The 23094-nt window shown below is 39.9% G+C and overlaps 1 long non-coding RNA gene across 5 annotated transcripts in view; it reads left to right on the top strand.

Moving 5' to 3' along the window:
* The window catches only part of LOC120099814 (uncharacterized), a 52515-nt gene that overhangs the window by 8625 nt on the left and 20796 nt on the right, over window positions 1-23094 (top strand). For 4 of the 5 annotated variants that reach the window (XR_010060065.1, XR_010060066.1, XR_005499065.2 and 1 more), the window contains exons 2-3: window positions 3120-3246; window positions 4661-4764. The exons of the other annotated variant lie outside the window; for it this stretch is intronic. This is a non-coding gene — a long non-coding RNA (uncharacterized LOC120099814). The remainder of the gene's footprint in view (window positions 1-3119; window positions 3247-4660; window positions 4765-23094) is intronic. 5 annotated transcript variants of the gene reach the window in all.

The following is a 23094-nucleotide window of genomic DNA, read 5'->3' as shown; positions in this document are numbered from 1 at the left end:
CTCAGAGGCGTGCTTGTAAAAACCATACTTTACTATTGTGGGGGTAAATTTGACTCTTATAAAGATGCTCAGACTATCAGATCAGACGAGAAAAAATAAAGGATGATGGTAGGAAGGTGGGGTCCATAAGGAAAGGCAGAGAGAGACAGGGAGGGAGAATTTGCTATGAGTGATTGAAATTGTCATGCATGAGTGCCCTCCAGGTGCCAAGATGAGTTCAGACACCTCTGTGTGCCAAGGCTTTACTTGGTATGATTGTGGGGATGTTTATCTCTGAGGCTTTGAAAATATGAACATAATTTTTGCTTTGTTGTTTAGAAAAAAAGAAGGGCAATAGTCTACAAATATATGCCCTGTGTCTCTCCCTCCTTTCTTTGCTTAAATACTTGTGGGGGAGGGTAAGGGCTTCATCTATCACCTACTAACCTCCTCTCCACTTATACAAGAGAATGCTAGTAGCTTAATCCTGTGAGGGTCACAGCTGCTTTAATTCCACATTTTTCATAGTGCTTGGAAGAAAGTTAAAATACATAGCCTAACCTTGGTCTCAGAAGCCATGTTCCACCTCCTCAAGACTAATTAACTACATAAGTTATTGAGAATTCTTCTGCATAGGAAAATCGTCTCTTGTTGCTGAATCATCCATCCCATGATTTATTTGTACCAGTAAATCATGGATATTTATTTTATACATTGGATTGCAGATGTTTTTATTTTCAAAAACATCAAGGCACATGAGATGGCTCATCTCGTAAAGGCGCTTGCCGCCCAGCCCCATGGCCCGAGTTCAAGCCCTCAGAACCACACAGGGAAAGGAAAGAATGCACGCACTGTGTATGTATACCTCTTCCACACAAACACAGACACAGACACAAAATGAGTAAATACACGCCATTACCAACACCCTGAAATCTTTTAAACATTGTAAAAAAAAAAAGGCAGGAAATAGGTTTCTATTTGGAGTCACTTTATAATACACTAACAAACACACAAAGATCTTTAATTTAGCCTTTCCATTAAGCTACTTTCATAATCAGCTGTAATTATCTCATACAAAAAAGTCCTTTTCAGTAATGTAGCTACTTAAAGTCGTTAAAAAGGAGCAGGGCATATCAAGAACACAATGGGGATGTCTGTAAGTGACTCCTGGGATCCAAAGCAGAGGATAGAGGCTCAAAGTAAGAAACAGCATCGGTGGACTTCAGTTCATCCATCCATTGCTTCTCTTATGATCCAGGGCAACAAGAATATAAAGGACACATTGTTAGCAAGTAGATGATAGTAAGAAGGGAGAAAGCTGAGCGCATAGCTTCCTTTTGTTTACAAGATCAAATTAACTTTACTATTACTTTATAATCAAGCTGTAAGATACAATAAAATTATAAAATAGCCTTTGTTCTTCAGGACTATGAAGTTTTAAGAAAATCTTTACAATCATATTATGTGTACATTTAATGCAGATATGATTATAAAGGGTCATCTTTCTACTTTAATATAATGTTTTATTCTCTGGGACATTCATATAATATGCTTTGTTTATGTTCAACTCCAAAATTTTCCCCCTAAGCCCTCCCAGGTCCACCCCAACTTCACATCTTCCTTTTTCCTTAAAAAACAAAACAAAACAAAGACCCAAAACGAAGAGACCAAATTGCTTTCTAAAGAAAAGCAAGTATTTCCACACCAATACTCTCACCATGTTTTTTTTATCTCCATTTTATTATAAACCTGATCCAATGCTACATACAGTCAATGCAATAAATGTGTATTTGTCTGATACTGTATTTTACAATTTCTAGTAATAACAATAATTTTCAATATACAGTCTGGGTGTTAGTGGCTTAGGACCATCTATGATTCGCTATTGATATGTTTCTCAGTTCTCTATTGTGATGGCCGGGGTGTGACTACAGCCAGAGATGGCAGTAAAGGCTCAATGGAAGGCAGACAATGAAAAGGGAGACGGGATGCAACAAAAATTTACAATCCAGATATTGATTTCTCTGTCCCTTTAAGAGAAGATCTTAGTTATAGGTTTCATTTGCATCATATTCTGGTAGGAGGTGTGTTTTTCTAGATTGTAACCCAAATGCACCTTCTGCTATTGAGGTGGCACAGACACCCTACATAGATGGTATCCTACATATACCTTCCTATTCTGACTTCTTCCTTATTCTTTCTAGTGAGATCTGCTTGTGTACACTCTGCCAAATTTCTGCCTTTTTCTTCAGTATTCACTGCCCTCTGGTGTTTACAAAGAGGCAGTGTACTGGCTGGTGTTGTGTGTCAACTTGCCACAAGCTGGCATTATCAGAAAGGAGCCTGTGTTGGGGAAATGCCTCCATGAGATCCAGCTGTAAGGCATTTTCTCAATTAGTGAGAAGGGGGGTAGGGCCCATGGTGGGTGGTGCCATCCCAGGGCTGGTGGTCCCGGGTTCTATAAGACAGCAAGCTGAGCCAGCCAGGAGGAAGCAATCTAATAAGCCGCACCTCTTCATGGCCTCTGTATTAGCTTGCCTCCAGGTTCCTGCCCTGTGTGACTTCCAGTCCTGACTTGCTTTGATGATGAACAACAATGTGAAAGTGTAAGCTGAAAAAAAATCCTTTCCTCCCTAACTTCCTTCTCCTTGGTCATGACGTTTTGGGCAGGAATAGAAACCCTAAGCCAGGCAGTAACAATCCATTGTGTTCTGGATTGTTTTGCCTTTAAGATTCCTACATGTGGGTGAACAGTCTCTGCAAATTTATTACAAAAATCAAAGAACCGGCAGAACGTTGAATCAGTGGGAGGAATTTAATGACCTGGGATTCCTAGTTTCAAATAAGGAATGCAAATATCTGGGAAAGACTTATAAAGGGACTTTGACTTAGGGGTAGAAGATGAACCCCTCCCTGCTGCATCCCATGTCTTGATGCTGTAGCAGACGCTTATGTGAATACAAGTGAAGGTAAATAATGGAGAGCAGATAGAAGGTGGGGTCAGCTTCGGTATTCTATGACTGCTGCACTATGTCTGCGAGGTGTCCCTACTCCTAAGGGTTCTTCATTCTCCTACTAATTCCAAAGCTCTGCACTTGCCATCACAGAACCTCTTCATTACCTTGCTTGTTTCAATACAGGCTTCAGTTTTCTCATCTGTATGCTGAACTCAGCTACTCGGGACCTCTAGTTGAGGTCGTGAAGATACCGACACTCATGTCAAACAACAGTCCCTGGGATTCTAACCTACAGGCTAATGTTGTTAAGGTAGGCTAAAGAGCTTGTGGTGGTGTGGGTCTCTGACATTCTTTACTTCCTGTCAAACCCCAGGTTATCTCTGGAGCACCTGAGATTTCCTAACTCCCTAAGATACACTGTTCTGTCATCAGCAATAGTAAAATTTAAACTCATAAGATACTCCTTCCTGTAAGGTGTTTATTAGACGTTGCCTTCAGATGTAGTGAATCTACTCTCTGTAAGTAATTGTGTATCTCTGGGTCTGATGATTCATGTCCCTCCCTACACAAAAGGAGAACTGACTTCTGCGATTTGTCCCCTGCCTCCACATACGGGCTGAGACTTGACAATCTCAGCCACCCAAACATATACTTGCTTTTTGTTTGTTTTTAACTTAGTGATTATGACTAATGAGAATGATATAATCCAAAGCCACATGATCTTGTGCTGTCTTTAGTCCATTTATTAGCCATTTATTGCCAACCACTGTGTCTGGCTAAAATCCATGTTACCAAAACCTTTGAAATGTACTCTTATTAGAGTCACCTGACCCAAAAGGTATCACATCCTCACAGTTGGTCCAGCCATGTTGCTCCCATCCTCTCTAAGGGCACTCCCATCTACCTTCATTCAATTCTAAGTCTAACATCTGAGGCCCAGGGTGGAGTTTCTGTATTACAGCAACCCACCTACTTGTGGTTCCCACTAATAAATTTGTTAAATGCCTTCATTTGGACTCTTTTGTTCTTTAGTAAAATCTTCATGGTGAAACATGTTATTCTAGGAAGCCAGAATCCATGTTATAGGCCATGGCCACTCAGACTTGACTCAGGAATAAGATCTTGTCATTTTATGAGATGAGAGCTGTGTGTGTGGGGTCAGCTAGGTTTTGCCTGAGATGTAAGGAATCATGTGGTAACCACATGGATATGAAGTCTCAAGGGATGAGGTTTTATGCTTAAATGGAAATTAATGTACATTGAAACACCAATGGAATATTCCAAGGACATATACTAGCATGTATGAATGGAAAGGAAATAGAGGGGATTAATCACTTATGGGCTCTTCTAGAAGAGTAATGATAGAACTAAATTCAGGTAGATGGGGATGGCCTGATATGGAATAGGAGCAACATGGTCAGACAAGCTACGAGGATGTGAATAATGTAAAGAAAAGATATATGTCTCTGTGCAGGAGCACGCATGGATATTTTCTCTGAAAAGTCAGTGTTCTTGTTATCTGCCTGACTTTAAATTGGAAGGGGGAGGATATAGGTTTAAGTTTGGAAAAGAAGACCAAATAATAGAAATATCAGTTAACTAGACAGATAACAAAAGATGGGCCAGCACTACCAAAAGAGTACCAGGGTGGGTTACCTAATGTATTGGGTGTCCTGTCTGTTTTCATTCACTCACTCACTCTAATTCTATTTTGCCTTTTTTAGCATTTACAAGGGAGCTGAGCCAAATCCAATAAGAAGGCAACAATGGAAATAATATTTTGCGTTTATTCCAGATAGTCAGCCCACTGCCTTCCTGCCTATTCACCGTAAGTAACTTCATTTTGAAAGTCCCTAGATCTGTTCCTAACATAATTGAACACAGCAATACAAATGTAGCCAGTGATCTAATCAGTGAATACCGGGCAATATTGAGAATGAGAAAGGAGACATAGAGACCACAAATCCATAAAACCCAATGAGGCAGTGACATCTTTATCCTCTGACCCTTCCTGGAGTTGAGGAGAGCTGAAAGAGGCTAAAAGTCTCAGTCTCAGATGCTTCTAAAGGTCAATCTCTGAGACTTTCACTCACACAAATGAAACTGCCCCTCCTTATTCAACAGGAAGAGAGGACACCCCACAGGATAGACCCAATTTGAAATCCATTTTTGCCTACTCTGTGAGATGTTGGGTCCCAAAGCTAGAAAGGAAAATATCTAAAGTGATCAGGCAATTCCCTCTATTTCTTGCTGCCTCTGCTTTATATATGTGATCTATAAATGACATTATTAATGACCCTGGCCTTATATAGTAAACAGACCTTTAACATAACACTACTAGAAGTTCCTCTACTTTAGTTCTGCAACATATTTGCTGCGTTAGTATTAAGAAATGTGGGCCAACTGTGGTGGCTTGTTCCTGCAATCCCAGAATCTGAGAGCACACACAGGAGGACCAACTTGGACTACACAATGATTTCAGGACCAACCTGGGCTACAAAGTCACACCCTGTCTCAACAAGCAAACAAACATACATGCACACACACATATGTATGTAATTACAAACAAGCTCATACATACATACAAGCCTACATATAGAAATGTACACGTAGAAAATACATATGTACATACATTCATAAATGTACATACATGCATGCAGTATTAGGGTCCTATATAAAAATAGAACTGATAGAATGAATATATGATCTATATGTACCCAACTGGTTGAGGAAGCCACATCTCTGGGTATGGACCAACTAGTCCAACAATGACTCTCTCTCAACAAAAAGCCCAAGAATCCAATTGTTCATTCCATGAAGCTGGATACCTCAGCTTTCTTAAGTGTGTAGGACAGAATCTTAAAAGTAGATCTTCCCATTTCAAGCGGTTTACGAAAAATTCTTCAAAGTTTTATCCAGGGACTTGGGTTTTAGTTAGTTCCAGAAATAGTCAAATCGACAACCAAGAATAGCTATTAAATACACATACAAACATAATATGTATATAAACACATATGCACAGACACAAATGTACAATAGAGCCTGCCTAGAGCAGGGTCTAGCTTTATCATAGATTATTGTGCTTAAGCATTTGCAAAAATTGTTATTCATGTTGACTGTCTTGACAGTTGATACTACCAAGGGGGTTCATGGTAGTCTTTTTTGCCCATACGATATCTAGTCCCCATTTAGGCAGGCCAGGGTCTTGGAGATCAAGTACAGTATGACTACAGCTCAGTTGATGTCCAGGTAGTGAACATCAATAATAATTCTAGATATCAGATCTCGTTTGAGCTATCCTCATTGATTGTACTTACATATGCATATATTTATACCTTTATACACTGTGGTCCAAAAATTGATGCTGCCTCTGAGTTCATAGGACAGAATGGCAAGAAGAAAGCTGTGTTATGGATCTTACCTGATGAAATCTGATGTTTCTACCTTTGTTTCTCTCCCTGCAACTACACAGTAGCATTCAATAAGTATTCAATGGTAAATTATTAGACCCAGCAGTGTTACTAGGGTAAAAGCATCCTGAGACCACTCAGCACTACCAAGGCTTGAATTGAGAATCTGTATTATGCCTGCTGGCAACTGCCAGGAGACATGTCTTACAGACAGCATTGAATGCACATTATAGGGAGTTTCTAGAGACAAAGAACATAGAAAAACTACATCCTGGTTGTCAGTTGTGGATGACAAGGAAGCGAGCAAACAGTTTAACAGGAGCTAAGAACTTGAAGATAGCTGGGAAATTTTAGCCCTGAGTTTCTAGAACAAACAGGCTTGGTGGCTTTCCTAAGGAATTTGTCAGGACAGGGGGTAGAAATTAAAGATGGCTTCAACTGAGACAAGATAAAGAAAGACCTCTCACCTTGTAACAGTAGTTACCCTAGGGGCCTCCCCAAAGTAGGATTACTATTTAAAAAAAAACTTGAACAGATGTGACAAGGAACCATTATGAAAATATCTCAGGGTGCTTTTGGGGACAACTGTAAGAATAAAGTTAAAACTTTTCATTGTGAGGGTTTCAACTAGACACACAGTGAAGGCTTTTCTGTCCTCAAAATAGTCTTCTGCACCCAAAGGCCTGGCAGACATCTCACTTTGCAATATTGACCACTCATTCCAAAAGTGATGGCCCTCAGGGAGGCTTAGCAGTGAGATTGGAAGGGCACTTTTCTAACAGTAACACCATTAGCACATAATTATAACTCTCAAAAATCGTGAAGCTATATATCAGTTAAGATCCAACCAGAAGGCACAAACACACCCCATGTTCAACTGGAAAATAGTTTTAAGACTGTAAGGGCATAGGGGCAAGGAGAGTTAGGTAAGAGTTGGGAGGTAAAAGGATGCTGAAGGACTCAGGGGTGACAGGTCAGAGCAGTCTAAAGTACTAGAAATGAGGCAGAGTACCCAGGCACAATCCTATCTCTCCCACCAGGCTGGGATACACCTTGGAGAGACGGTGGTGGGGTTTGGTGCATTGAGAGTTGCTGGTGATGCCTCAGTTGTTAGAAATTAGTGAGTTTATCCTATGAAACTCACAGAAAATCTGCTCTCCAGAGGCTGGGGATATTTTCCTGGGAATTCATCTTTTGTAAGACTTTTCAACAAATCTGCCTGCACGAAGAGAGGCTAGGGGTCCTGAACATGGCAGTAATTAGCACTCCACACAGCATGAATTGACATCTGGGGGGGAAAGAATGGATCCTGTTTTCATATCCTTACTACAAGAGGTGGACCTAGGAATGTGACTCCCTCAACGAGCTGGGTACATACACAATGTTTCTCTTGTGCCCACTATTGTAATTTTGTGCTAGATTTTAAAGGGAAAATGCTTAGAGGCCCAGATCCATTTTTACAGGACAGGTAATAAATTAGAAATTTGGACCGAAAAAAATTTTTATTAGCAAGTAAGCAAAGGTGAAATACGTATAATAGGGATTTATCTTCTTTCTCTTTTTGTTGATTTATTATATTTACCATTTTATTATTATTATTTTCTCTTCTTTTTTATTGCATATTTTTATTTACATTTCAAATGTTATCCCCTTTCCCGGTTTTCTGTCCATAAACCCCCTATCCCATCCCCCCTCTCCTTGCTTCTATGAGGGTATTCCCCCACCCACCCACCCACCTCCCCCCTTCCCACCTCCTGCCTTGACATTCCCCTACACTCAGGAATCAAGCCTAGGTAGGACTAAGGGCTTCTCCTCACATTGATGCCCAACAAGGCCATCCTCTGCTACATATGCAGCTGGAGCCATGGGTCCCTCCATCTGTACTCTTTGAATAGTGGTTTAGTCCTTGGGAGCTCTAATTGTTTCGTACTATTGTTCTTATGGGGTTACAAACCCTTCTGCTCCTTCAATCCTTTCTCTAACTCCTCCATTGGGGACCCCGTTCTCAGTTCAGTCATTGGCTTTGAAGTATCTACCTCTGTATTTGTCTTGTTCTGGCAGAGCCTCTCAGCAGACAGCTATATCAGTACTTCTTGGCATCAGCAATATTGTCAGGGTTTGGTGGTTGTATATAGGCTGGATCCCCAGGTGAGGTAGTCTCTGGATGGTCTTCCCTTCAGTCTCTGCTCCAAACTTCTTCTCCGTATTTCCTCCTGTGAATACTTTTGTTTCTCCTTCTAAGAAGGACTGAAGTATCCGCACGTTGGTGGTCATTCTTGAGTTTCATGTGGTCTGTGGATTGTATCTTGGGTAATCTGAGCTTTTGGGCTAATATCCATTTGTGACTGTGTGTGTGTGTGTGTGTGTGTGTGTGTGTGTGTGTGTGTGTGTGTGTGTTTGGTTTACCTCACTCAGAATGGTATTTTCTAGTTCCATCCATTTGCCTATGAATTTCATGAAGTCATGTTTCTAATAGTTGAGTAGTATTCCATTGTGTAAACGTGCCACATTTTCTGTTTCGATTCCTCTGTTTAAGGGGATCTGGGTTCTTTCCAGCTTCTGGCTTCTGGCTATTATAAATAAGGCTGCTATGAACATAGTGGAGTGTGTGTCCTTGTTATATATAGGAGCATCTTTTGGGTATATGCCCAGGAGTGGTATAGCTGGGTCCTCAGTAATATGTCCAAATTTTTGAGGAACCTCCAGACTGATTTCCAGAGTGGATCAGTTTGCAATCCCACCAACAGTGGAAAATTGTTCCTCTTTCTCCACATCCTCAACAGTATCTGTTGTCACCTGAGTTTTTTGATCTTAGCCATTCTGACTGGTGTGAGGTTGAATCTCAGGGTTGTTTTGATTTGCATTTCCCTAATGACTAAGCATGTTGAACATTTCTTTAGGTGCTTCTCAGCCAATCGATATCCCTCAGTTGAGAATTCTTTGTTTACCTCGGTCACCCATTTCTTAATAGGGTTATTTGAATTTATGGAATCTAATTTCTTGAGTTCTTTTGTATATATTGGATATTAGCCCTCTATCAAATGTAGGATTGGTAAAGATCTTTTCCTAATCTGTAGGTTGCTGTTTTGTCCTAATGACAGTGTCCTTTGCCTTACAGAAGCTTTGCAATTTTATGAAGTCCCATTTGTCTATTCTTGATCTTCAAACATAAGCCATTGGTGTTCTGTTCAGGAAATTTTCCCCAGTGCCCATGTGTTCAAGGCTCTTCCCCACTTTTCTTCTATTAGTTTGAGTGTATCTGGTTTGATGTGAAGGTCCTTGATCCACTTGAACTTGAGCTTTGTACAGGGCCATAAGAGTGAATAGATTTGCATTCTTCTACATGCTGACTGCCAGCTGAGCTTGCGTCATTTGTCAAAAATGCTATCTATTTTCCACTGGATGGTTTTAGTTCCTTTGTCAAAGATCAAGTGACCATAAATATGTGGGTTCATTTCTGGGTCTTCAATTCTATTCCATTGATCTACCTGCCTATCTCTGTATCAATCACATACAGTTTTAAATCACTATTGCTCTGTAATACAACTTGAGGTCAGGGATGGTGATTACCTCAGAAGTTCTTGTTGAGGATAGTTTTCAATATCCTGGGTTTTTTTGTCATTCCAAATGAATTTGCAAATCACTCTTTCTAACTCTGTGAAGAATTGAAGTAGAATTTTGATGGGAATTGCATTGAATCTGTAGATTGCTTTTGGCAAGATGACCATTTTTACAATATTAATCCTGCCAATCCTTGAGCATGGGAGATCTTTCCATCTTCTGAGATCTTCTATTTTTTTCTTCAGGGACTTGAAGTTCTTGTCATATAACAAGATCAAATGACACCTTCACAATAGTCACAAATAATATAAAATACCTCAGTGTGACTCTAACCAAGCAAGGGATTTATTTTCTTGTCCAAGCTGAGAGTTTAGAACTTGTCTAAAATTCAAAAGAAAAGAGGGGTCAGCAAGGCTAGGTTTCGGATGCCCCCATGTTAAACCCAGTGTATAAATTTGCAACCACATGGTCATGCAAATGAAACAGTCTTATTTCAAATTTTTGTTATCTCTTGAGATTTGCTTTTTCACTGAGTATGTGCTCAATTTTTGAGAATGTTCCATAAGTTTCTGAGAAGAAGGTATAATGTGTGTGAGTGCATGCGTGCGTGCCTGTGTGTGTGCGTGTGTGTGTGTGTCTGTGTGTGTCTGTGTATTTGGTGGAAGTGTTTTGTAGACCTTTATTAGCTCCATTTGATTCATAACACGTGTTAGCTCCAACATTTCTATTTAGCTTTTTGAATGAATGATCTGTCCATTGGTAGAAATGGGGTATTGAAGTCTCCTACTATCAATGTGTGAGGTTTGATGTATGATTTTAACCTTTAGTAATGTTTCTTTTACAAGTGGGTATGCCCTTGTATTTAGGGCAAAGATGTTAAGAATTGAATGTCACCTTGGGAGATTTTTCTTTGATGAGTATAAAAGATCTTTCTCCATCTCTTTTGATTAGTTTTGAAGTCTATTTTGTTAGATAATAGAATAGTTATATCAGCTTGCTCTTTGGGTCAATTTGCTTGGAAAAAAAATTTTAACCCTTTATTCTGGGATAATGCCTATCTTTGACATCGATGTGTTTCTTCTGTGCTGAAACAGGATGGATCCTATTTTCATATCCTTTCTGTTAGCCTTGTCTTTTTATTGGGGAATTGATTTAATTGATATTGAGAAATATTATTGACCAGTGACTATTAATTCCTGTTATTTTGTTGGTGTTGTTGTTGGTGGTTTTGGTATTGGTGGTGGTGGTAATGGTGGTGGTGGTGGTGGTGGTGGTGGGGTGTGTGTGTGTGTGTGTGTGTGTGTGTGTGTGTGTGTGTGTGTGTGTATGTGTGTGTGTGTTGTTTTTGGGTTTGGCTGGTGTGAGATTCTTTTTTGTATATGTTTTTGTGGATAGAGATAACATCCTTGGGTTGGAGTTTTTTTCCTTGTACTTTCTGCAGGGCTGGATTTGTGGGATAAATATTGTTTAAATTTGACTTCGTTATGAAATGTCTTGATTTTTTTCCATCCATGGTAACTGAAAGCTTTGCTGGATAGAGTAGTGTGGGTGAACATGTATGGTCCCTTAGAGTCTGCAAGGCATCTGTTCAGGCTCTTTGGCTTTTACAGTCTCTATTGACAAGGAGGGTATACTTAACATTCTCTCTTTGTTCTGTATGTTTAGTGTTTTGATTATTATGTCACATGGGGACTTTTTTCTGACCCAATCTATTTGATGTAATCTATTTCTGTAAGCTTCTCTTAGGAATTTTTTTGTATGATTTTGTGTAATATATTTCCTGGCTTTTTGAGCTTGGAATCTTCTTCTACTACTATTCTTAGATTTGGTCTTTTGATAGTGTCTCAGGTTGTGGATGTTTTGTGTTAGGAATTTCTTAGATTTAACACTTGCTTTGACCCATGAAGCTATTTTTTCTATCATATCTTCAACGCCTGAGATTCTGTCTTCCATCTCTTGTATTCTGTCGGTGGTGCTTCACGCCTCTGCAGTTCATGTTTGCTTAACTGGACTTTCCATTCCCAGGATTCCTTCAATTTGTGTTTTCTTTATTGCTTGTATTTCCATTTTCCCTTCTTGAACAGGTTCCTTCACCTGTCTCTTTTCTTGGCTTTCTTGGCATTCTTTGCAAGATTTATTGATTTTCCCCATTTTTTTTGTTTGCCTTTTCCTCGGTTTTCTTAAGGGATTCTTTTTTACTTCTTTCTAAAAGACCTCTATCATCTTCATATAGTTAGTTTAAGGTAATTTTTTGTGCTTCAGACACAGTGAAATACTCAAGTCTTGCTGTCATCAGACAGCTGGCCTCTTGGGGTGCCATATATTGTTCTGGTTATTGTTATTATGTTCTTACACCGGCCTTTTGGCATCTAGACTTTGGATGATTTTAGGTCTGTGTCCCGAATTCTGGGTTTCTTTTTGTTGGATGGGTATTTCGTTTCTTGTGTTTTGTTTCCTCTTTGCTCTTCTGATCCTTGTGGCCTGGATTATTGGTTCCAGTGTGCCCTCTCGTCTAGTAAGGAGTCTCTTACCAGCCTGGGGACTGGATTTCTGGTTACTAGGTTGGCCTTTAGTGTATTAGGGTGTAACACAGGTTCTTTTGACTGGTGTGGCCTGCACCTAAGCAATAGGAGTCTGCCAGAAGTAGAGTCAGGGGCCGGTGCTCAGAGCATGCAGTGGATTGTGTCTGTAGGACAATGCATCTTTGGGAACTGATTCTAGCCAGTTCACCTGGCAGATGAGTCACTCACCTGTTCTTCTGACTGGTATGGTCTGCACTTGAGCAATGCGAGTCTGCTAGAATTGGGAGCAGGCAGTGAAGTGGAAGGGGTCAGCACTTGACTCTGTCTTTGGGAAACAAGTGTAGGGAGTGGGCAGTTCAGCTAGAAGGCAGGTTAGTCACATGTTCTGACTAATTGAAATGGAGTTTTTAAAAATTCAACTCACATCCTAGAATTTCTTACTCTTTAAAGAGATAACAACAAGGAATAAATACACATGTGAGAAATACCCTTACTTCATAATAAGAGCACAAAAGAATAGGAATAAGAAAAGCCATGCAACTCACTTTATAACTTTAGACAGTCAAGAAAGTGGCATGATTTGGAAGGGATTCAGTAACTTATTTAATTAATATCTCATCATAAGTGGCAGCATGACTTCTCTGTTTCTAAACCTGCCTCTTGTGTCAGCTAATTAAAATTCCTCCTACAGACGTACGTAGTTGATGTCTTACCTAAGTACATTGTCAGAATATTCTAGGATTAAAGCAAAAGGGACTGCTATCAGGGAAGAGCTATGCCAACATGGGCTGGTTAATTACTTGTGTAAATGATATGTTGTCCAAGTGAGAGCTATAGATACTGGAGGGCAGGGACACATTTCCTGGAAGCTGAGCAGAGGTTAGAGTGAATCTGGGGCTGGGGCAAGTCTGCAGTAAAGAGCTCTTTACAGGTCATTAATGCCTTCTGGCAGCTTGCTTACCTTGCAATGCAAATCCATTGCACAGTAAAATGTCTTCTATGCAATGAATTAGATAGCCACATAATTTCAGTAAATATATTCATTTTTTAATAATTCCTTCTGATTTATAGTGTGACCACAAATCCCACTCTTCGGGTATAGAAGCATCTCTTTAGTATACATGTAGTCTTGTTATATGAGTTATCTCTTTCTTGTCTCTTCAAAAGTAAAATTCAACTGAGACATGTGGTTTAAAGAGAAGTTTGTCTACCAAAGCAAATCATTCTAAAGAGAGATTGGAGTGGGAAGTTCAAAGGGTAGAATATCATCCCAGTGGGATTCATGTTGGAATTTCAAGACTTTTTTTATAAGGTACATGGAATAGTCAAGGATAAAGTGACACTATTTATCTTCCAAATCATAGTGGACCATATTTCCCTTTTAGGGTATTTCTTCTATGATCTCAAAAAAGTCACAAAATGATGAGCTCAAACTCACAATGCAAGTGAGACTATGTTAAAGCCAAAGCCTCTTGAAGATGCAAACCCTTCTCAAATGAACACACATGGGAAAATGCCCAGGTTCCTGTGTTTTTGACATAGAATTGTGATGGTTAATCTTCAATGTCTGCTTGACTGGACTTGGAATCACCTAGGAGACACATCGTGAAGGTGTTTCCAGGAAGATTTAACTGAGGAAAGACCCATCTTTCTGCTGAGAGTCCTTGATTTTATATAAAAGAAAAGGCAAGAGAGTAAGTGACTGTCAGTGTCAGTCTGAATGGGACAAGGATATCAGTCCCCTCCCAACCTCCAATCCTGGGAGGGGGGCAGAAAAAGTCTAAGGACTGGAGGGTGGAAGGGAGTGCTGTGGAGTACAGTCTTCTGGACAGACATAGCTGTTGTATTCCTGATCCCACGGCAGCCATGCTTACTTGCACAAAAACAAGCCAGCCAAAAGCATAGATGCAGAAGGGACTAATGAACACCCCTCCCCACACTTCTATCTAAGGAGCTATTCATTCCTAACTGGTAACACTGGATAAGGTAAGAGAGAGTAATGTGTCTCTGGTGGTGTGATCACATGTAGGTTGCTCATTCTTTGGTGAATGGCTACTCACCCATGTATGGGCAACACATATGAATTTACTGGGTTATTTCAAAAAGAAAAATCAAGAGGATAACGTAATTTGGAAGGGGTTAGAATGTAGTGGATGGGAGTTTGAGAGATTGAAGGTAGGGAATATAGATGGACAAGATCATATTATATTGATATATAATATAATTCATACATACATATGAAATTATTATTGAATAAATAAAATATAAAAAAAAACCAGGAAGGAAGTGGAGCCTGGGATATCTCTTCCATTCTGTAGGCACAGTGTTACCAGCTTTGCCACATTTCATCTGCATGCCTTCCCCGCCATGATGGACAGTACCCTCAAACTTGTAAGCCCAAATAAACTCTTCCTTTCTTAAGTTTCTTTTCTCAGGTATCTCGTTGAGAAAAATAATTAATACAAGCTGCAGCAATCTGCCTGAACCCTCAGAGATGGTTAACTACACAGGGCATTGTGAGCATTGACAAGAAAAAGAGCCAAAGGCACAAGCCCTACAGGCAGTCTTCTTGGTTTCTTGTGTCTAACCTCTTAAGACTGGTCAAGATCCTGATGATCTCATGACTGCATGTTGGTTAAGACATTTTGCTGCCCTAAGGTTAAGACACAGTTGTTTTTAAGAGTGAGGTTCTATACTGAAGTTTTGGACCCTAGTTTTATAATCTATTTGCAGGTTATAGAAACAAGAAATGGGGCTTGAGCTGTTTGTAGGCCCCTTAGTCTCTGCTCTACCTTTCATGTCCATCTTCTGACTAACAGGATGGGTTCACTGTTGATCATAGATCTCTCTGAATATGCTTTCACTTGAGTGCCCAGAGAGGAAATGATATCTGTAAAATCAATGCAGGTTTTGCTGTGTTTGGAAAGGAGGACTTCCATGCTGTGGAATGGGTAGCATTAGCACTAGTCTGTGTAATAATCAAGGCAGATTTTTCGTTTATTTCTAGCCCATAGACTTGAATGGGTGACTGCAGTATCTGGAGCTACCTGGGAATGTTATGTTTAAGAAATGCAAGCAAATTTTGTTGTGAGCGTATCAAAAATGCACCAATTTTGGCAAACAGATTTATAGTAAAAGGAGGAGAGAAAATCAAATCTTACTTTAAATACTCCGTAAAAGAAAACACTTGGAAAATGTCTCATACCCTTTCCCATCCATCTCTGAATTTCATACAATTCTATGTGCAGGTGGAATTTTGACTTTAGAGACCTTTTAAGACCGAGGTTGTCATCACATATTGGTCAACGAGGACAGAATGTTAAAGTTGAAATGACAGAAACATTCAGTGCAAAACCACATTGCCAAAAGGACCCTCAGCTTCATGCATTCAGAAATTCCTTCTAAAGAGGCAGAGAGCGTGATCCAGATGGAGACTGCTCAAAGCCAGCACTTCAGATTCTCTGTTTCTAGTAGAGATGTTGATGTTTGCATGATAATGACTCCTAGGAAAGAATCAGCAACTTCCTTTCTTTCTTTTTAAATTGAGATAATTGTGTAAGTATTGTGAACATTGCATTGATTTAACCCCCTCAAACTTACAAATTACAAACTACTGTTATATATTTCTAGATGTAAAAATGAACATCTTAATTATCATGGGCATTATTTCTCGTATTATTTAAAAGGAAACATAAATCTCCTCTCACTTATACTTTCACTCAGTTTTTAAAACTGACATCAAGCCATCTTTTAAAGGCAATCACAAAGTGTATGTTAAAAATTCTCAGATCAGATTCCGAGCCTGCCCCACATGTGGCCCACACGTATACAGCCACCAAACTAGATAAGATGGATGAAACAAAGAAGTGCAGGCCGACAGGAACTGGATGTAGATCTCTCCTGAGAGACACAGCCAGAATATGGCAAATACATAGGCGTATGCCAGCAGCAAATCACTGAATTGAGAATAGGACCCCCGTTGAAGGAATCAGAGAAAGGACTGAAAGAGTTTGAAGGGGCTCGAGACCCCATATGAACAACAATGTCAAGCAACCAGAGCTTCCAGGGACTAAGCCACTACCTAAAGACTATACATGGACTGACCCTGGACTCTGACCTCATAGGTAGCAATGAATATCCTAGTAAGAGCACCAGTGGAAGGGGAAGCCCTTGGTATTTCCAAGACTGAACCCCCAGTGAATGTGATTGTTGTGGGGACGGTGGTAATGGGGGTAGGATGGGGAGGGGAACACCAATAGAGAAGGGGAGAGGGAGGGGTTAGGGGGATGTTTGCCTGGAAACCAGGAAAGGGAATAACATTTGAAATGTAAATAAGAAATACTCAATTTAATAAAGATGGAAAAAAATCCTCAGAGTCTACAGTGGGAGACGCTCAGCGGCTGGTCCTTGTCATAGGAAACCCGCCAGAGGAATTCATCTACTTTTGGAGGTAAAAACTTTTAGAGACCAAATAGCAGATTATTGATATTACTGCATCTTCTGTTAGTATAACACAATTCTTAGAAATACAACTGTTATGGGGATGAGATTCTCTCTGTGGGAAAGGAGTGAAGGGTGACATAATCTGGGAAATTCAGTTTAAGAGTATATGTGAGGGAAAAAAGTTCAGGATACTCTGTCTTCTACCTCTGCCCTCATTTCCATTATTCTTTTTCTGTACATTTATAACACACTTATATAGTAATTTTTATAAAACATATATCCCAAACATACATTTAAATAAAAGTACATTGTATATTGTAAACATGTACAGGCACTCAGAGAAAGTCTTTGCATCCATGTAATAAAATGTAAGTACCACAAGAAAATATGACTAAGATGTTCAAATGAATCTCCCAGTTTGGAGCAAATTCTGAACCAATTAAATCTCTAGCACTTATCCTTCAGGTGATATTAGGTCAAAATTTTTATTCTTGTGCTCACTTCTCCAATCTCAGTACAGGATGGTAGTCAATGCCTATGAGGACTAGTCAGAAGCCTTTCCAATACATTGTCTATCTTTCTGTCATAGTTATATATGGTTTCCTCTGGGATTTATACTTTCGGACACTATTACCACAAGGTGTTTGTGTGTATCTCTCATCTCTCTCTCTCTCTCTCTCTCTCTCTCTCTCTCTCTCTCTCTCTCTCTCTGTGTGTGTGTGTGTGTGTGTGTGTGTGTGCGCGTGCGTGCACACACACCAAAGAATGACCCCAATGCCTTGGGACCATGGGAGTCTTAATGTCTTCTCAACTTGATTGATGCTTGATTCTTACTTAGTTTTCCTAGTATTAAGTAGGGTTATGTGGGGTCCTGCATCTGCTCTGCCATAGGGCTCAGCCACTCAGGGAGGCAGGATGCAGAAAGTTTGACCATGCTTACCCCACACTGTTGCTGGGTGGGTGTTCGGCATTAGGGCAACACCAGGACACTTCTCTGGGGGTGACAGGACACTGGTCCAAGGCACAGGACACAGCAGGAGCTGACTCATGAGTCCCTGTGCCTCCAAGGAGGCCGGGACCTTTGAGTTCTCAGGCTCTTGGGCATCCAGGCACCTCTGGGATGACACAGAAAAGTTGAGAACAGAATCGGGGCTGTGGGGCTGGATCTAACCTGGGGCAAGGGGAAAGAGAGGGAGCTCCGGCTGGCCCCACAGGAGTAGTCCTTGGCTTGATAACGGCTGGCTGCAGGCTTGGTGTCTGTAGCTGGGAGCACAGAGAGGCCTTCTACAGATTAGATAGGAGCTCTGTAGGCAAAGGGCTTCTCTATGGCTCCCAATGATCCATGGTTTTAAGACATTTATTGTCATGGCGGATATTGGATGAGTAAAACCATACCCCACTTCTCAGGGTGGGCCTGAGATTAAATGCCTTTAGCAGGGAGGAGTATCTGAAAAGGAAAAGTTATTGGCTAAGCCTCCAGGCCTTTAGGTACCTCATTACAATGGAGATCTGTCTTGAGCCTTCATGACCACAGGTCAAGTCCTCTACTGGAGGAGCATGAGGAGTTGCCCTTACATGACTGATGGCCACAGATCTAAGGAGGACTATGACTAGTGATGAGGCTTGGTTTCCCGGGAGTCAGATGGAGCACCTATCATCCCTTAGGGTCACTGGAATTTCTAGTCTTTGCTCAACCAGGAACCAGGATGCCTTTCAGGGTCCCACAGTATTGTTTATTTTAGAAAACTTGTAATCCTAAATAATTTCCTGTCCCTTTGGGAAGTAAATCTCTTTAAATGCTGCCTGCTAGTTTTATGATTCAAACAATGCCTCTTTGAAGATGGGAAAATTATGTCTTTGGCAGACAACCACTCCATCTCCCAGTGTTTGTGGGAGGGCAGGTGTCTCACTCCAGTAGCTTTTTCCCCCAAGATATAAAACCAGCCCTTGTCAGAAGATGCAAGAACAAGTAATTATTGCAAGTAAGATGGATTAGTCATGAAGACCTTGGATGCTACCAACCTACTTCTTAAACTAAATTTAATCTTTGTCTCAGTGGAGATGTTAAAGACTTAGTTGGAACTCTCTGCTCTATTGCTGATATCCGTTGTAGTATAATCAACTTCTAAGTCATGTATGGTGGCTCATACCTGTAGTCCAAACATTTGGAATGCTAGGTCAAGAAAATTCTTAGGAGTTTACAGCCAGGTTAGGCTAGATAGTGAGTTTGAGACTGGATGATAGAATGAGACCCTGTCTGAAAAAGAGTAAATGCAGTCCTTCTGTTTGCTTGTTTTGTATAGGATAAACTCAAAACTGGAATTTACGTGAATGCTCTGAGAGGCCCCAACTGAGTCCTTCTGATGCCTCCTTTATGGTTTACTCATAATGTTTATGGAGTCAGAATTTTATTTCTTGTAACTTCATCTTGAATTTATGGTTCTTTTGGAGTTTCTGGCCAAGGCTTTATAGTGACAGCTGAGTGTGTGGAGGTATGTTTTGTTGTTATTGTTTTGGCAATAACCATTTAATAATATAGTTAAATTTTACGCAGTGTTTCATTTGGTGCTTTATAGCAATTACCCATATATGGCTCCATGAAGATATATGTGTATGTAAAGACAGTCACCCACTTATATTTAACTTACTGACCCAGACCGTAAAGTCTTCTGAGTCTAATTTTTACTAAAAACATATTTCTTAGAAACACCTTATATGTACAGCTCAGTGTAATTCTGTTCAAGTGGATTCATTTCAGAAACAGAAACTCCATAAATCCACATTTGACAACTACCTCCCGAGTCAGGCAAATGACTGGAAGCTAGGAGATACTCTGAAAGCAATGCTTTAAAGGGACACTTTCCTTTGGAAAAAATTTTTTCTATTGTGTATACACAATTCAAGTAAGACAAGGAAAGGAATAAAATGCAAGGCTTGGTTAACCAGCCCTTCTTGTAGTCAGAGTGTGTGTGTGTGTGTGTGTGTGTGTGTGTGTGTGTGTGTGTGTGTGTGTGTGTGCGTGTGGGGCTCTGAGGTTAAAGCACCTGATGCTCTTGCTGAAGTTTGGTTCTAAGCATCCACGTTGGGTGGCAACAACGGACTATAATTCCAGTCCCTAGTAATCCAACACACTCTTCTTGTCTTTTCAGGTACATACAGTCATGTGCACATACCCACACACAGATGTACATGCAAAATTAATAAAATAAAATCAATCTTAGGTGAAAACAGGCCCTTTAAGAGGTCATGGAGGGAGTTCCTCCACTTTGATTTCATTTTAGATTCAAAGCAACTGGAAATAAAGCAGACAAATTAACTAATATATTTCTCTAGTAATAATTTCTAGTGCATACTGCCACGGAGAGAAGGATGCTATGTTGTGGAGGTAAAATTCTTGACTGGAGCAGAAAACTGTATGATTATCATCAAGAGATGATTCTTGTCATGTAATGAGAGTAAACTTCTATGAACCCTTTAGGTGCCATGCTAAAATTAACATTGAACTTGTCATTTAAGGTTCATAGTGATCTAAGAGGTTGAATCCTGTCTCTATTCCTGCTTTAGTGTACTATGAGCGTTTGCATCCTGGACTTTCCCAACGGACTTTGTATATGTCACCATACATTTTGATAATGAGTGGCTCTAGGATGTGTAAGCCATAAAATTATTTTAAAAATATCCAGTAAAAGAAAAAAAGAGAATGCTTCAAGAACAAGACTAAAGATTAATCAAAATGAAGATTTTTACCATCTAGAACCCCTCTCAGAAGCTAAAAGCCAGGAGAGATATATTTGTAGGAATTTGCGTATCTTAGTGATTATTCCTGTAGCTCTGGTAAAACATGCCAACAGAAGAACATATGGGAGTGCTCTGGCTCGTACTTCAAGGGTACAATTTATCCTGGCAGCAAAGTTGAGGTGGCAAGAACTTGAAGCAGCTGTTTACACAGAACCCAGGATCCAGAAGCATAGAAAGACAAACATCAGGGTTGGACACACTCCCCCCCAGTACATCAGACATTTTATACTCTGAAGATTAATCAGAATCATAAGGACAAGCTGTCTGTGACAAAAGCCACCACCACCACTACCACCACCACCACCATCATCATCATCATCAACAACATCATTATTCCATTTCCATACAGGCACATAAACAAATAACAATAGCCAGTTGTAATGAATAATCTGAAGTAAGCTCACTCCTATCTGTTAGCCTAGGAGGACCATGAAAATACATTATAAGAACAAGTCTATTTTGAAGAAACTGAGGTCACAAGACTCTTGACTTATTTTCTTCGAGTTTTCTTACTAGCACTTAAAATTCTCCTCACATAACTCCGTTTTTGGATGATATTCTGGAAGAGGGATATTTACTTTTAGGATTTATAAACATCCACCAACCTTTTATCCTTCTACCTATTGAAATTTGTGCAGGTGTGACATAGGTCTGTCTTAAAAAGAGGTCTGTCTACCTTGGAAGTTTATTTTTAAATTTTATTATTATTATTATTATTATTATTATTATTATTATTATTATTATTATTTTACTACTACTACTACTACTACTACTACTACTACTACTACTACTACTATTATTTTACTTACTCCATTTATATCCTGCTCACTGCCACCCTCCTGGTCACCCTTCCCACAATCCTTCCCCCACCTTTCCTCCCCTTCTCCTCTGAGCATAAGGAGGCTCCTCTGGGTATCCCCTACCCTGGCACATCAAGTGTCTGTAAGGCTAGGTGCATCCTCTCCCATTGAGGCCAGACAGGGCAGCCCAGCTAGAAAAACATAGCCCATGTACAGGCAAAATCTTTTGGGATAGCCTCCATTCCAGTTGTTTAGGACCCACATAAGGACCAGGCTGCATATCTGCTACATACATGAAGGGAGGCCTAGGCCTAGCCTGTATATGTTCTTTGGTTGGTGGTTCAGAGTCTAAGAACCCCAAAGCTTCATGTTAGTTGACTCTGTTGGTCTTTCTGTGGAGTTCCTATCCCCTCCAGGTCTGCAATCCTTCCTTCTATTCTGCCATCAGTGTCCCCATGCTGCACCCACTGTCTCACTGTGTCTGCATCTGAGTCAGCTCCTGGGTAGAGTCTCTTAGAGGACAGCAATGGTAGGTTCCTGTCTGCAAGTACAACAGAGTATCATTAATAATGTTAGGGATTGGTGCTTACCCATGGGATAGGTCTTCTTGAGTTCTTTATAAATTATGGTGAGGCCCTTGATCTAATTGGACTTGAGTATTGTGCAGGATGATAAATATGGATTTATTTTTATTATTCTACATGTAGACAAACAATTAGAAGACTCCTCCTCCCATTGAATGGTTTTGGCTTCTTTATCAAAATCTAGTAACCATAGGTGTGTGGGTTTATTTCTGTGTCTTCTATTCAGTTCTGTTGACCAGTGTGTCTGTTTATATACCAATACCATACATTATTATTTTTTTTGTCACTATTGATCTGGAATTTCCTGGACAGCTTGAGGTCAGGGATGATGATTACTTCCTAAGTTCTTTTATTGTTCAGGATTATTTTAGTTATCATGGGTTTTCTATTTTTCTATATGATGTTGAGAATTGCTCTCTCAAAGTCTATAACAATTGTGTTGGAATTTTGATGGGGATTTCATTGAATCTGTAGTTTGCTTTTGGTAAGATGGCCATTTTCACTTGGTTAATCTTGCTTATCCATGATCATGGGAGATCGTTCAATCTTCTGATAACCCCTTCCATTTCTGTTTTCAAGGGCTTGAAGCTCCTGTCATACAGATCTTTCACTTTCTTGGTTAGGGTTATTTCAAGACATTTTATATTATTCATGGCTACTGGAAGGGATGTTATTCCTCTAATTTCTCTCTCAATCCATTTGTCATTTGTATAAAGGAAGGCTAGTGATCGCTTTGAGTTAATTTTGTATCCAGTCCCTTTGCTGAAGCTGTTTATCAGCTGTAGGAGTTCTCTCATAGAATTTTTCGGTTCGTTTATGGTATCATCTGCAAATAGTGAAATCTTGAGTACTTCCTTTCCAATTTATACCCCTTTGATCTCCTTTTGTTGTCTTATTTCTCTAGCTAGAATGTCAAGTACTATATTTAATAGATATGGGGAGAATGGGCAGCCTTTTCTTGTCCCTTATTTTAGTGGAGTTGCTTTAATTTTTTTCTCTACATTTAGTATGATGTTAGTTATTTGCTTGCTGTATATTGC

This window comes from Rattus norvegicus, chromosome 1 (assembly GCF_036323735.1).
Source record: "Rattus norvegicus strain BN/NHsdMcwi chromosome 1, GRCr8, whole genome shotgun sequence".
In the NCBI taxonomy this organism is placed as follows: Eukaryota; Metazoa; Chordata; class Mammalia; order Rodentia; family Muridae; genus Rattus; species Rattus norvegicus.
The sequence above is the reverse complement of the archived record's forward strand: the minus strand, read 5'-3'. Positions and strand labels throughout refer to the sequence as shown.